Source organism: Marmota marmota, unplaced genomic scaffold (assembly GCF_001458135.2).
Source record: "Marmota marmota marmota unplaced genomic scaffold, marMar, whole genome shotgun sequence".
NCBI lineage: Eukaryota > Metazoa > Chordata > Mammalia > Rodentia > Sciuridae > Marmota > Marmota marmota.
This window is the reverse complement of record NW_026000037.1, coordinates 7,959,298-7,969,576: the sequence shown is the minus strand read 5'-3', so window position 1 is coordinate 7,969,576 and position 10,279 is coordinate 7,959,298.

Sequence of the window (10,279 nt, the reverse complement as noted above, 5' to 3'; positions counted from 1 at the left end):
TTATTATAGCTACTCACTCCCACTGAACTCTAAGAAAAGTGACATTTTGAAATACAAAGCTTATTCTCTTCACTGAGCTTAATACGTATCGGCATCTCTCTGTGGCTCTTTTCTCTATTGAATAGCTGTCAGTCAGCAAGAGAGGGCCCATTCCCTAAGCACACGACACAGTGGGTTTTCTTGACATGATGGAAAATTTTCCAGTTGGCAAAAGTAAAGATTGAGGGAGGCAAAGCTTTGGACTCAGCATGAAAGGTAATAGAGCTATTAGCCAAATTCCAAATTCAGAAATGCTGGTATTGTGCACCCAAGAAGGAGGCTTAATGTCCCCTGGGGCACACATTTAGGAAAGTGTTTGGCAGATTAAAGCATGCAAATAGAGAGGAGGACATCTTTGAAATATAGTTTCAGGTATGGAAATTAGTCCCATCTTAAATTAATAATTATTTATAGTACATGGGGAAACATTTTGTGCAAAGTGAACAAGGTGTTAGCGTACAGATGATAATTGTAATTATCCCAAAAATCATTTTCTGTGTTGCATTCTAACTAGAATAAAATAATTGTATCTATGATCTGTACATTTTATTAAATTTTCTATTATAGAAAAACTAGCCTACCTAATAATAGCACTATTAATAATCAATAATATTCAGGAGGTAGCTTCACATCTGTGTTCTTTTAAGTTTATAGGCATAAGTGAAATTACAGATTGTTTAAAAGATTTAATTTTCTAAGATTATTTAAGTAATAAATATATATTTAATTGTTGGGGCCCTTGATATATTAAAGCAAATAAATCTTAGGTGGACAAGGAACTTGAAATGTGATAGCATGTAGCAAACTGGAAAATGTATTAATTATCAATGAATGTGCAAAAAATTATCTCAAAATGTAACAGTTTGAGACAACAATTTCTTTTTTTCTGCACCATTACTGTTGGCCAGGAATGTAGGCATAGCTCATATAGGGCCTTGGGCTAAAAGTTGCTCATAGGACTATAATCAATGTTTGGCTGGGACTCTGTGACGCTCTAATGGATAATGATGGACTGCCAGTATTTCTGTGGTTATTTTCAGGATTCCATTCCTTTCAGGATGCTGATTGTGACCTCAGATTCTTCCCACTGTTGATGGTCACCAGTCACCTGAAATTCCCTGCCACAGGAGTCTGCCTTTAAGTCAGCTTACTATATGACAGTGATGTCCTTCAGAATGAATTAGTCAGAAAGCACAAGAAAGAGGCCACATGATCCTTGAACCCGAATCTTGGAGTGACATTGCTTCACTTTTGCAGTATTTTATTAACTAAAAATAAGTAATTGAGTCTAGGTCACACATAGAAGGAAGGTGTCATCAGGGACCACCTGAGAGAATAGCACAAGGGTTCAGTAACTTTCGATTGCACTGTAGTAACACGTGTGTATTATTAGACAAAAGTAATTTGATTAAAAATTGAAAAAAAATTGTTTCAAATTCTTAATTTTCTTTCAAATTTGATTTTCTCTAAAATTATGGAGATAAACTTGTGAAGTTAAATTTGTAAAGAGCTTAAATTGTTTATAGGAAGCAATTCATATTGAGTTCTCGAAAACAGTTTAGGAAAGAAAATCTTTCAAATAGCACATGCAGGTTATCATAAAAGATATTCTTCAAAAATGCAATTGTCTTGAGTTTTAGACATGTGGTCCCCAGAGCTTACAGAGAGCATGTGTCCAGCTAGCTCAATTTATAAACAACAAAAAGTGGTGACAGCAATATCATGAATAAACATAGGCACCATCTACAATTCACTGTCAAGCACTTGACATTAAACAAACATGCTCGTATTCATATTCGTTTGTATATTGGATATTACTATTGCTAGCCAAATAATTTAAGCATACAAACAAAACACTGTAGATAATGAATAATAGGAACAAAGTTAACACATGCTTACACACTCAAAAATATACAATTCTCAGCAATAAAGTTGATTTTATTTTTATTTAATTCAAACTACTTCAAGTAAAAGCTTTTTGTATAGTTTCTTTACAGATAACAGTATAAATAAATCATGCCCAAGAGAAAATTCTTTGAGATTTAGTCAGTACCAACTTACACTTCTACACTATCTTATTTGCTAGTTAGTATTTCTGATCATGATTTATTTATAGCACCCCAACATTCATGCAGATAAAATTAACAGCTTGTTCCAATCACCACCATCTCTAACTGTTCTTCCAGCTTCTGTCCTTGCCCACCTCTAGCCTATTCAGTATGGCAGCTAGAATTATCCTTTTAAAACTTTTGTCAATAAACTCTGCCCCCTACCTTGGAACATGATAAGAAACCTTTGACTAAAATCCCCCAATGTCTCCCCATCTCACTACAAGGAAAACCCAAAGCCATTGCAATAATTATAGGACCCTACAACACCTTTGCCCTTCTAGCTCTCTAATATATTTCTACATTGCTCCAGTTTTTGTATTCTACTTCAAATATAGTGCAGAGTTACTTCTTTGAAATGCAATGGGAATACTCCCTCCTGTCTCAGATCAATTGTTCTCTTTCCCTCTGCCTGGATCTCTACCTCCCAGTTCTCTATCTCAGTTTTTTGTCTTTTCTCCATAGGTAATTACCACCTAATATAACACATATATTTATTTTGTTAGTTTTCTGTCTTCTCATTTGTCTACTTCAAAGCTAGCAATACTGTCCCATTCAGTGACATGTGTCGAACACTAGAAAAGTGATAGATACCAAGTAGGTTCTCAATGAGTATTTTGAAATTAATGAACAATTTCGACCATTACATACATATGCATTGTTTTCAAAATGGCTTTCACTAGTTGTGTGTCTATGCTTATATGTGTTTTTCCCTTAGTGATAACATAATCTTTTTCTTTTTCTTATCCTTTTTTTTTTTTTTTTTTTTTTGCATGTGTGTGTGTTGCAGAGTTTATAACCCAGGGGCTTGCACATGCTAGGCAAGAATTCTACCACTGAGCAACTCCCCCATCAAGTATTATAATTAGCATCTTCTCAATGTAATAACCATTTGATAAGAATGTACAAAAATACCAGGTGTTTGGACACATTTGAATTAGTATCTCTGAGAACTATTCAGTTCTAACAGTTTTGGGGTACCAGGACCTTATTGGTCCCTAATCCCAAAACATTACTTGTATCCCCTCTTCCATGCCACCTTCTGAAAAACCTTCTAATCTACTACCACTAGTAGAACTCTTTTCAAATTTAAGGTTTGATGTTCAACTCATGCAAATTAATTCATTAGGTAATCCAGAAAAAAACAGTATTAATTTTACAAACTGAAGAACAATCTACAGATTTCAATTGTTCAGAGTAACTAATTCTTTATTGTATGCAAAGTTAGAAAAAAATGACAAATCATTATTTTAAAAATTTATAAAGGAAAAACTAAAATGGTTCTTTGAAATTCTGTTAGTTCAGCCCTCTGCCTCTGGAAGGTTAAGACCTCAATCACTCAAGGTAATTCCTGACTTGGTAAGCATGTTTCCAATTAGGTGACAGTCACATTGATAAAGTGCCTACTCTGTCATAACTGTACTACTTTACATTTGCTAATTAACACTGTAATCCTTCCATAGTCCTTTCTTGGAGGATAATAACATGTACTGTCTTTCTCTAATAACTTTCTCAGTTTTCTAATTTACTTTATTACCTTAAAATGCATATTAACAATAAGCAAAAACAACTCTTTTCAGAAAATATCCCCAATTTGCAGACAGAGGAAAATGGTTTTTAAAAAGTTATAGTTGGTTTTATTTATTGTTGATATGAGGGATGTCTTGGTTCTAGAAGAAATAGAGTGAATGTGTCCATATCTGTAGTTTGCAAGTCCAAATATTGAACAAACAGCAGATGGAAAATAAATTTGCAAATATGTATTGAACATATCCACACTTTTCTTGTCATTTCCTCCTAAGCAGCACAATGTAACAACTATTTATATAGCATTTACATTGTATTGAGTAGCATAAGTAAACTGGAGGTGATTTAAGGTATATGGAAAGACTTGTGTCAGTTATATGGAAATATTATGCCATTTTACATAAGGAACTTGAGCACCTGCAGATTTAGGTATCTGCAAAGGGTCCTGGAACCATTCTCCTATGAATACCAAAAGACTGCTTCAGTGGTTAAATCTTTAGGCTTTAAAGTGAGGCATACCTGGGTTCAATCTCCATCTTATACTAATTACATGGTTTAGAAAAAAGTCACTTTCCTCTCTACTGTTTGGTTTTCCTATTTGAAACTAGGGATAATAATAGCATTGAGCAAATAAGCTTATTTATGTACATTAATTTATATACTTCTAATGCTTTGCACAGAGCAAATAGAAAGTTGAGCAAACTAACAATAAAACATTATCATTATTATTCCATTAGAGTAGAAATGATTCCTTTGTTCAAGCTCTAAACTGAAAAAGAAATTTTAGATATTCTTTATGAATGAAGATTTTTTTACTCAGAATTCCCTGTAAAAATAGAAACGGTGGGAAGTGTCCTTTCTACTGCTGTACTTTGATTAAAAGACCTACATAAAATGACAGAGCAAAACACACAAATATCTTAGAAAAGAAACAATCCAGACAGAGTAAAGAAGTATCCAAACTTCATTTAATACAACTAACCAACTAATAAAACAAAAACAATGATAACTGCTCAGAAAAAATTTCAGTTGTTATTGGAGGAGAGAAACTTAAAAAAATACAGTTTTACTGAAATATAATTGATATATCATGAACTGCAAATACTTACATGATATAATTTCCTAAGTGTAACATATATATACATTCTTTAAAGCATCATTACCATCATTGTAATGAAGACAATGAATACAGTACCATCTCCTACATGTTTTAACATACTAATTCATGTTACTATCCCACATCCCAGAGGTAATTTTCTATAATTCTGTATAAACTGAATAATACAATTTATTTTTCTTATTAATTGAATTCTCAGTAGACATGGTTGCTTTGGGATGTTTCCAAGTGTATTGCATGTATCAATAGTTAATTAATTTTGATTGCTAAGTAGTATACTATTATATGGATTTAATGGATGCATCTATCTGTTGATGGATATGAAGAATGTTTTCAAGTTTTGGCTATTGCAAACAAAGTGTCTATGAATATTTATGTGCCCATTCGAATTCATTCATTCATTCATTCATTCATTCATTCATTCTGGTAAGTTATACATGACAGCAGAATGCATTTTGTTTCATTGCACACAAGTCTTTCCATATACCTTAAATCATCTCCATTATAATACAATGTAAATGCTATACCAATAGTTGTTATATTGTGCTGCTTAGGAGGAAATGACAAATAAAATACAACTTTTCATTTATCTGATTGTATACAATGTAGTCACACCATTCATATAATCATACACGTACATAGGGTAATGATGTCCATCTCATTCCATCATCTTTCCTACCCCCATGCCCCTTCCTTTCTCCTCCTTCTCTTGCCCAATCCAAAATTCTTCCATTCTTCCCGTGCTCCCTCCTCCATTATGGATCAGCATTCACTTATCAGACAATACATTTGGCCTTTGATTTTGGGGGACTGACTTACTTAGCTTAGCAAGATATTCTCCAAATCCATCCATTTGCCTTTAAGTGCCATAATTTTATTCTCTTTTAATGTTGAGTAATAATATTATATTGTTTATATATCTATATANATATATATATATATATATATATATATATATATATATATATATATATCGTAGCTTCTTTATCCATTCATCTATTGAGGGGCATCTAGGTTGGTTCCATGGATTGGCTATTGTGAATTGAACTGCTATAAACATTGATGTGGCTGTGTCACTAAAGATGTTGATTTTAAGTCCTTTGGGCATAGACTGAGGAGTGAAATAGTTGGGCCAAATGGTGGATCCATTCCACGTTTTCTAAGGAATCTTCATACTGCTTTCTAGAGTGGTTGCCCCAATTTACAGTCCCCAGCAAGGTATGACTGTACCTTTCCCCCCAAATCCCTGCCAAAACTTATTATTGCTTGTGTTCTTGATAACTGCCATTCTGACTGGATTGAGGTGAAGTCTTAGAGACGTTTTCATTTTCATTTCCCCAATTACTAGGGATGTTGAACATTTTTCATATATTTTTTGATCGGTTATATATCTTCTTTTGAGAAGTGTCTGTTCTGTTTTCTAGCCCATTTATTGATTAGGTTATTTATTTTTTTGGTGTTAAGTTTTTTGAGTTCTTTATATATCCTGGAAATTAGTGCTCTATGTGTGATAAAGATTTTCTCCCACTCTGTAGGCTCTCTCTTCACATTATTGTTATGTGCCAATATTTTTCAAATAGAAATGTGCCTTCTTTTTTTCTTAGTCCCTAGAAATGAAATGATTAAGTCATAGGATACACACAATTTAACTCTTCAAGAAACAACAACAACAACAAAAATGACCTTTCAATATATTCATTCTAACATGCCCACTTGAATAGTTTCTCTTTTGGGAATAAAGTAAAGAATTGCAAACATATTATTAGACACTTTAACATTGAGAATGAAAGAAAATATTTGTAATCATTATAACCAATAAATGGATAATAAGCGAAAACATAAGGAACTAAATAGAAAAACTCAATAGAAAATAAAAACTCAATAGAAAAAAAAGTACCTATATAATCTAATTAAGAAATGTAAAAGAATCTGATAGACATTTTTCTAAAACAGCATAAAATACAAATGGCTAAGAAATAACTGTGTGTAAAGATCCTCAATATAACTAATTATCAATGAAATGTAAATCAGAACTACAATGAAATACAACTTTGTACTTGATAGAATATCCTTTGTTCAAAAGTCGAAAGATACCAGAGCTGGTGAGCATGTGGGAAAGGAGTATGCGTCTCCAGGATTCGGTGGGAACATCATCACTAAAACCTTCATGGAGGACAGAGAGAGGCGCCTCACAAAATTAGGAATGGAAATGTTGTGTTGTATAGCAATCTCACTTGTGGGTGTATATTCAAAGGAACTAAGTCAACATTTCAAAACCATTCCAATATTCTATCTTTCTAACCATTGTTGGTGTTCTTTTTTCCTCCTCTTTTTATCCTTTTATTGGTTGCACATTTTTATTAGTTTATTTTATGCTACCTTATTAGCTATAGCTCTGCTTTGCGATGTTAGTAGTTGCTTTCAGGTTTATAATAGAAAATAATATATTACAGTGTACCTTCAGATGATTTTTTTACCACCTTACTTATGAGAAACACATAGGAGTGATATAGTATATTAAATTACAAATACTGTACACTTTCTCCATTTCTAGATGATTATGCTTTATTCACTTTTATATTCCAAAGTGCTTTATTGCTATTTCTGTTCAAGCAATAAATTAGCATCGGACAGACTTGAATTAGGAAAATTTTGTCTGTTTACTTAAGCAGCTACCTTTTTTTTCTCTTCCTCATTGTGTGATTTTTATATTTCCAAGGGATGGCATTTTCTTTCTGTCTAAAAATTTCATTTTAACCTTTCTTGCAAGGAAGGTCTTCCAGTGATGGTTTTCTGGTTGCTATTTGTCTGTGAGGCTACTTATTTTGTGTGTCTTTTCACAGTGTTTCTGCTGGGCATAACATTGCAGGTTACTTGGGATTTTGCTCCACTCTCTTCTGCTTGCATTGTTTTCAAAGAGAGACCTGCTGTCATCTGTACCTTTACATTTTTTCTGTACTTGATATGTTATTTTCTTCTGGCTCTTTTTATCCTTTAGAATTGTTCTTTCCCAGGAATCAAATAGTGTCCTTACACAGAGATCTAATAAGTTTTCCTCTGAATACACTAGGGGGACATTTTGGAGGGTATATTCTAAATGTAATTTTCTTGTTCCTTCCCTTTCTTTTCTTTTTTTCCCACCATACTACACATGGACCCAGGCATTGGTCAGGATTTAGGTTGAAACTCAGGCAAACCATCCGTTGATCTCCATTGTTCTGTTAGGACAGTTGTCTCTTTTCTTATACTCTGATTGGCAAACACTACATTTCTTCTTGTCCCTGAGACCTCAACTCAGACAGACTTTTGACCCTCCAAATGTTAGAAAGTACAAACTACACAGAGAGTATATCCTTTACCAATTTCAGGGCCCATCTTATTTTTCCCCATCATTAATCAATACTTTCTATTAGCTACAGTCCAATATTTGGGTAAAATATTTTTACTTACCTTAACAGTATTCCTTTAAGGAATAAGAGTCAATCTGGTCTCTTTCTTTTACGTCATCTTGGCTGGAAGCAATCTCTTTATGCTTTCTTCATATTCTTTTTTGTCCCTTTCTATGTTTAACCAGAATAAACTACAAGATTATAGTATTTATCACTCCAAAACAATTTCATGGCTTGAATGCCTCAAAGCCTACCTATTCTAAACCCATTTTTATTTCCTAGCCACCGTTATCTGTTATCTTCACACTGCAAACTAATCTTTACACTTTGGGGGGTCTTTTGTGGACTTGATCCTCTGTGCCCTAAGATAGCAACATGCTCAATGTCTTTTGCATGTCCTGGTCTGTGTCAGGCCTCACTTTACCTCAGTGCTTATTCTCCTGCAGCACCACATCTGTTACTGTGCATGGACAGACACTTTCTAAAACCTGATTTCCTGATTTTGTAACATACACCCAGGTCTCCAGAGAACAGCTCCTAGGTACCCTTCCTTCTGAATCCATTACTTTCTCCATTGATGTTGTAAAATCTCTAAACTTTGTTAATGCAGACAAAGACTTTTTTGGCTTGAATTGCTATTAGATTACAGACTCCTGTATGACGATAATGGAGTCTCTACCATGTCTTTGTTCCTCAAAGTAAAATAACTGAGACAGAGTAGTTCAAACTAGGCTTTCAAAGAACAAACTGATGAACAACTGAATGAGCAAATAACCAAATATGCTCATTCAATCAGATAATTAGTAAAGTATAATATAAAGTGTAATAATCTTTTTTATTATATTCTCAGATTAAAGTGACAAATGTGAATTTCGTGAATAAGTAAAAGGATGACATTTTTCAATAGAGTGTAATGAGAAAATTACACAACTTACTGAGATTCAAATTATATAAATTTATGATTTATAACCTAAGCAAAGCCAAAATTAACCTTGCCCTGATACGAGTTTTTAATAAGCAATTAAATAACATATTCAATTAAGTGTATGATATTTAAAAATAAGAATTGTTATACATGATAGACAGGAAAATAAATTTTGGTGCCTTCTTATTCATATTGTGATTTTTCCCCACAATTACAGTTACCCATGATCAACTGTAGTCCAAAACATTTAATGGAGAATTTCAGAAATAACAATTCACAAGTTTTAAATTGCACAGCATGCTCAATAGCACAAAGAACTCTAGGTGCCATTCTGCTCCATTCCACTTGGGTGTTGAGAAATCAGAGCACTTGGGTCAAGCAAACTTTTCCATTTTACTTAAGGGGTCCAAATTATAAGAGTAATGCTGCTGGAATTTTGTTACAGTATATTTTAATAATTGCTCCTATTTAATTATTCGTTGTTATTGTTAATCTTTTACTGTCTAATGTATAAGTTAAATTTTATCATGGGTGCAGTCACATGTTGCTGAACAACGGAAATAGTTTCTGAGAAATGATCAATAGGCAGTTTAACATTGAGGGAACATCAGGGAGTGTACGTGCAAAATCTAAGGCAGATACTCAGTCACTAGGTGTTATAATCCCATGAAACTTGGTTGTACATGAAGCCCAACATGTGGACATTGGGGATATATTACTGATATATAGTGGAAAATTATATGTATAAGAGAAGAAAATCTATACAGTGTTCAGTACTAATTCAAGTATTCACAGGCTTGGGAAATATCTCCTGTGGATAATAGGGAACACTATAAATGATGCTAACTTGAAAAAATAGACATATTTTTGGTTTTTCTTTAATTTTATTTTATTGGTTCTTTTTAGTTATACATAACTAAGAATTTTTTAGTTATGTATAACATAAAAATAAATTTTGATAGAATTATACGAGTGTAGAATATACCTTATTCTGATTATGAACCTTTATTACATCAACTCATAAAATTGAGGACTGCATATTGTGTACAGGTAAAATATATTTGATGAAATATAAGTGAACAACTGAAAGTAGGCTCAGTTGAAGATTTATTTATAAGTTTATTTGTATGTAATATGTTTTCTAAACCAATATTTCTAGAGAGAAAAAAAACTT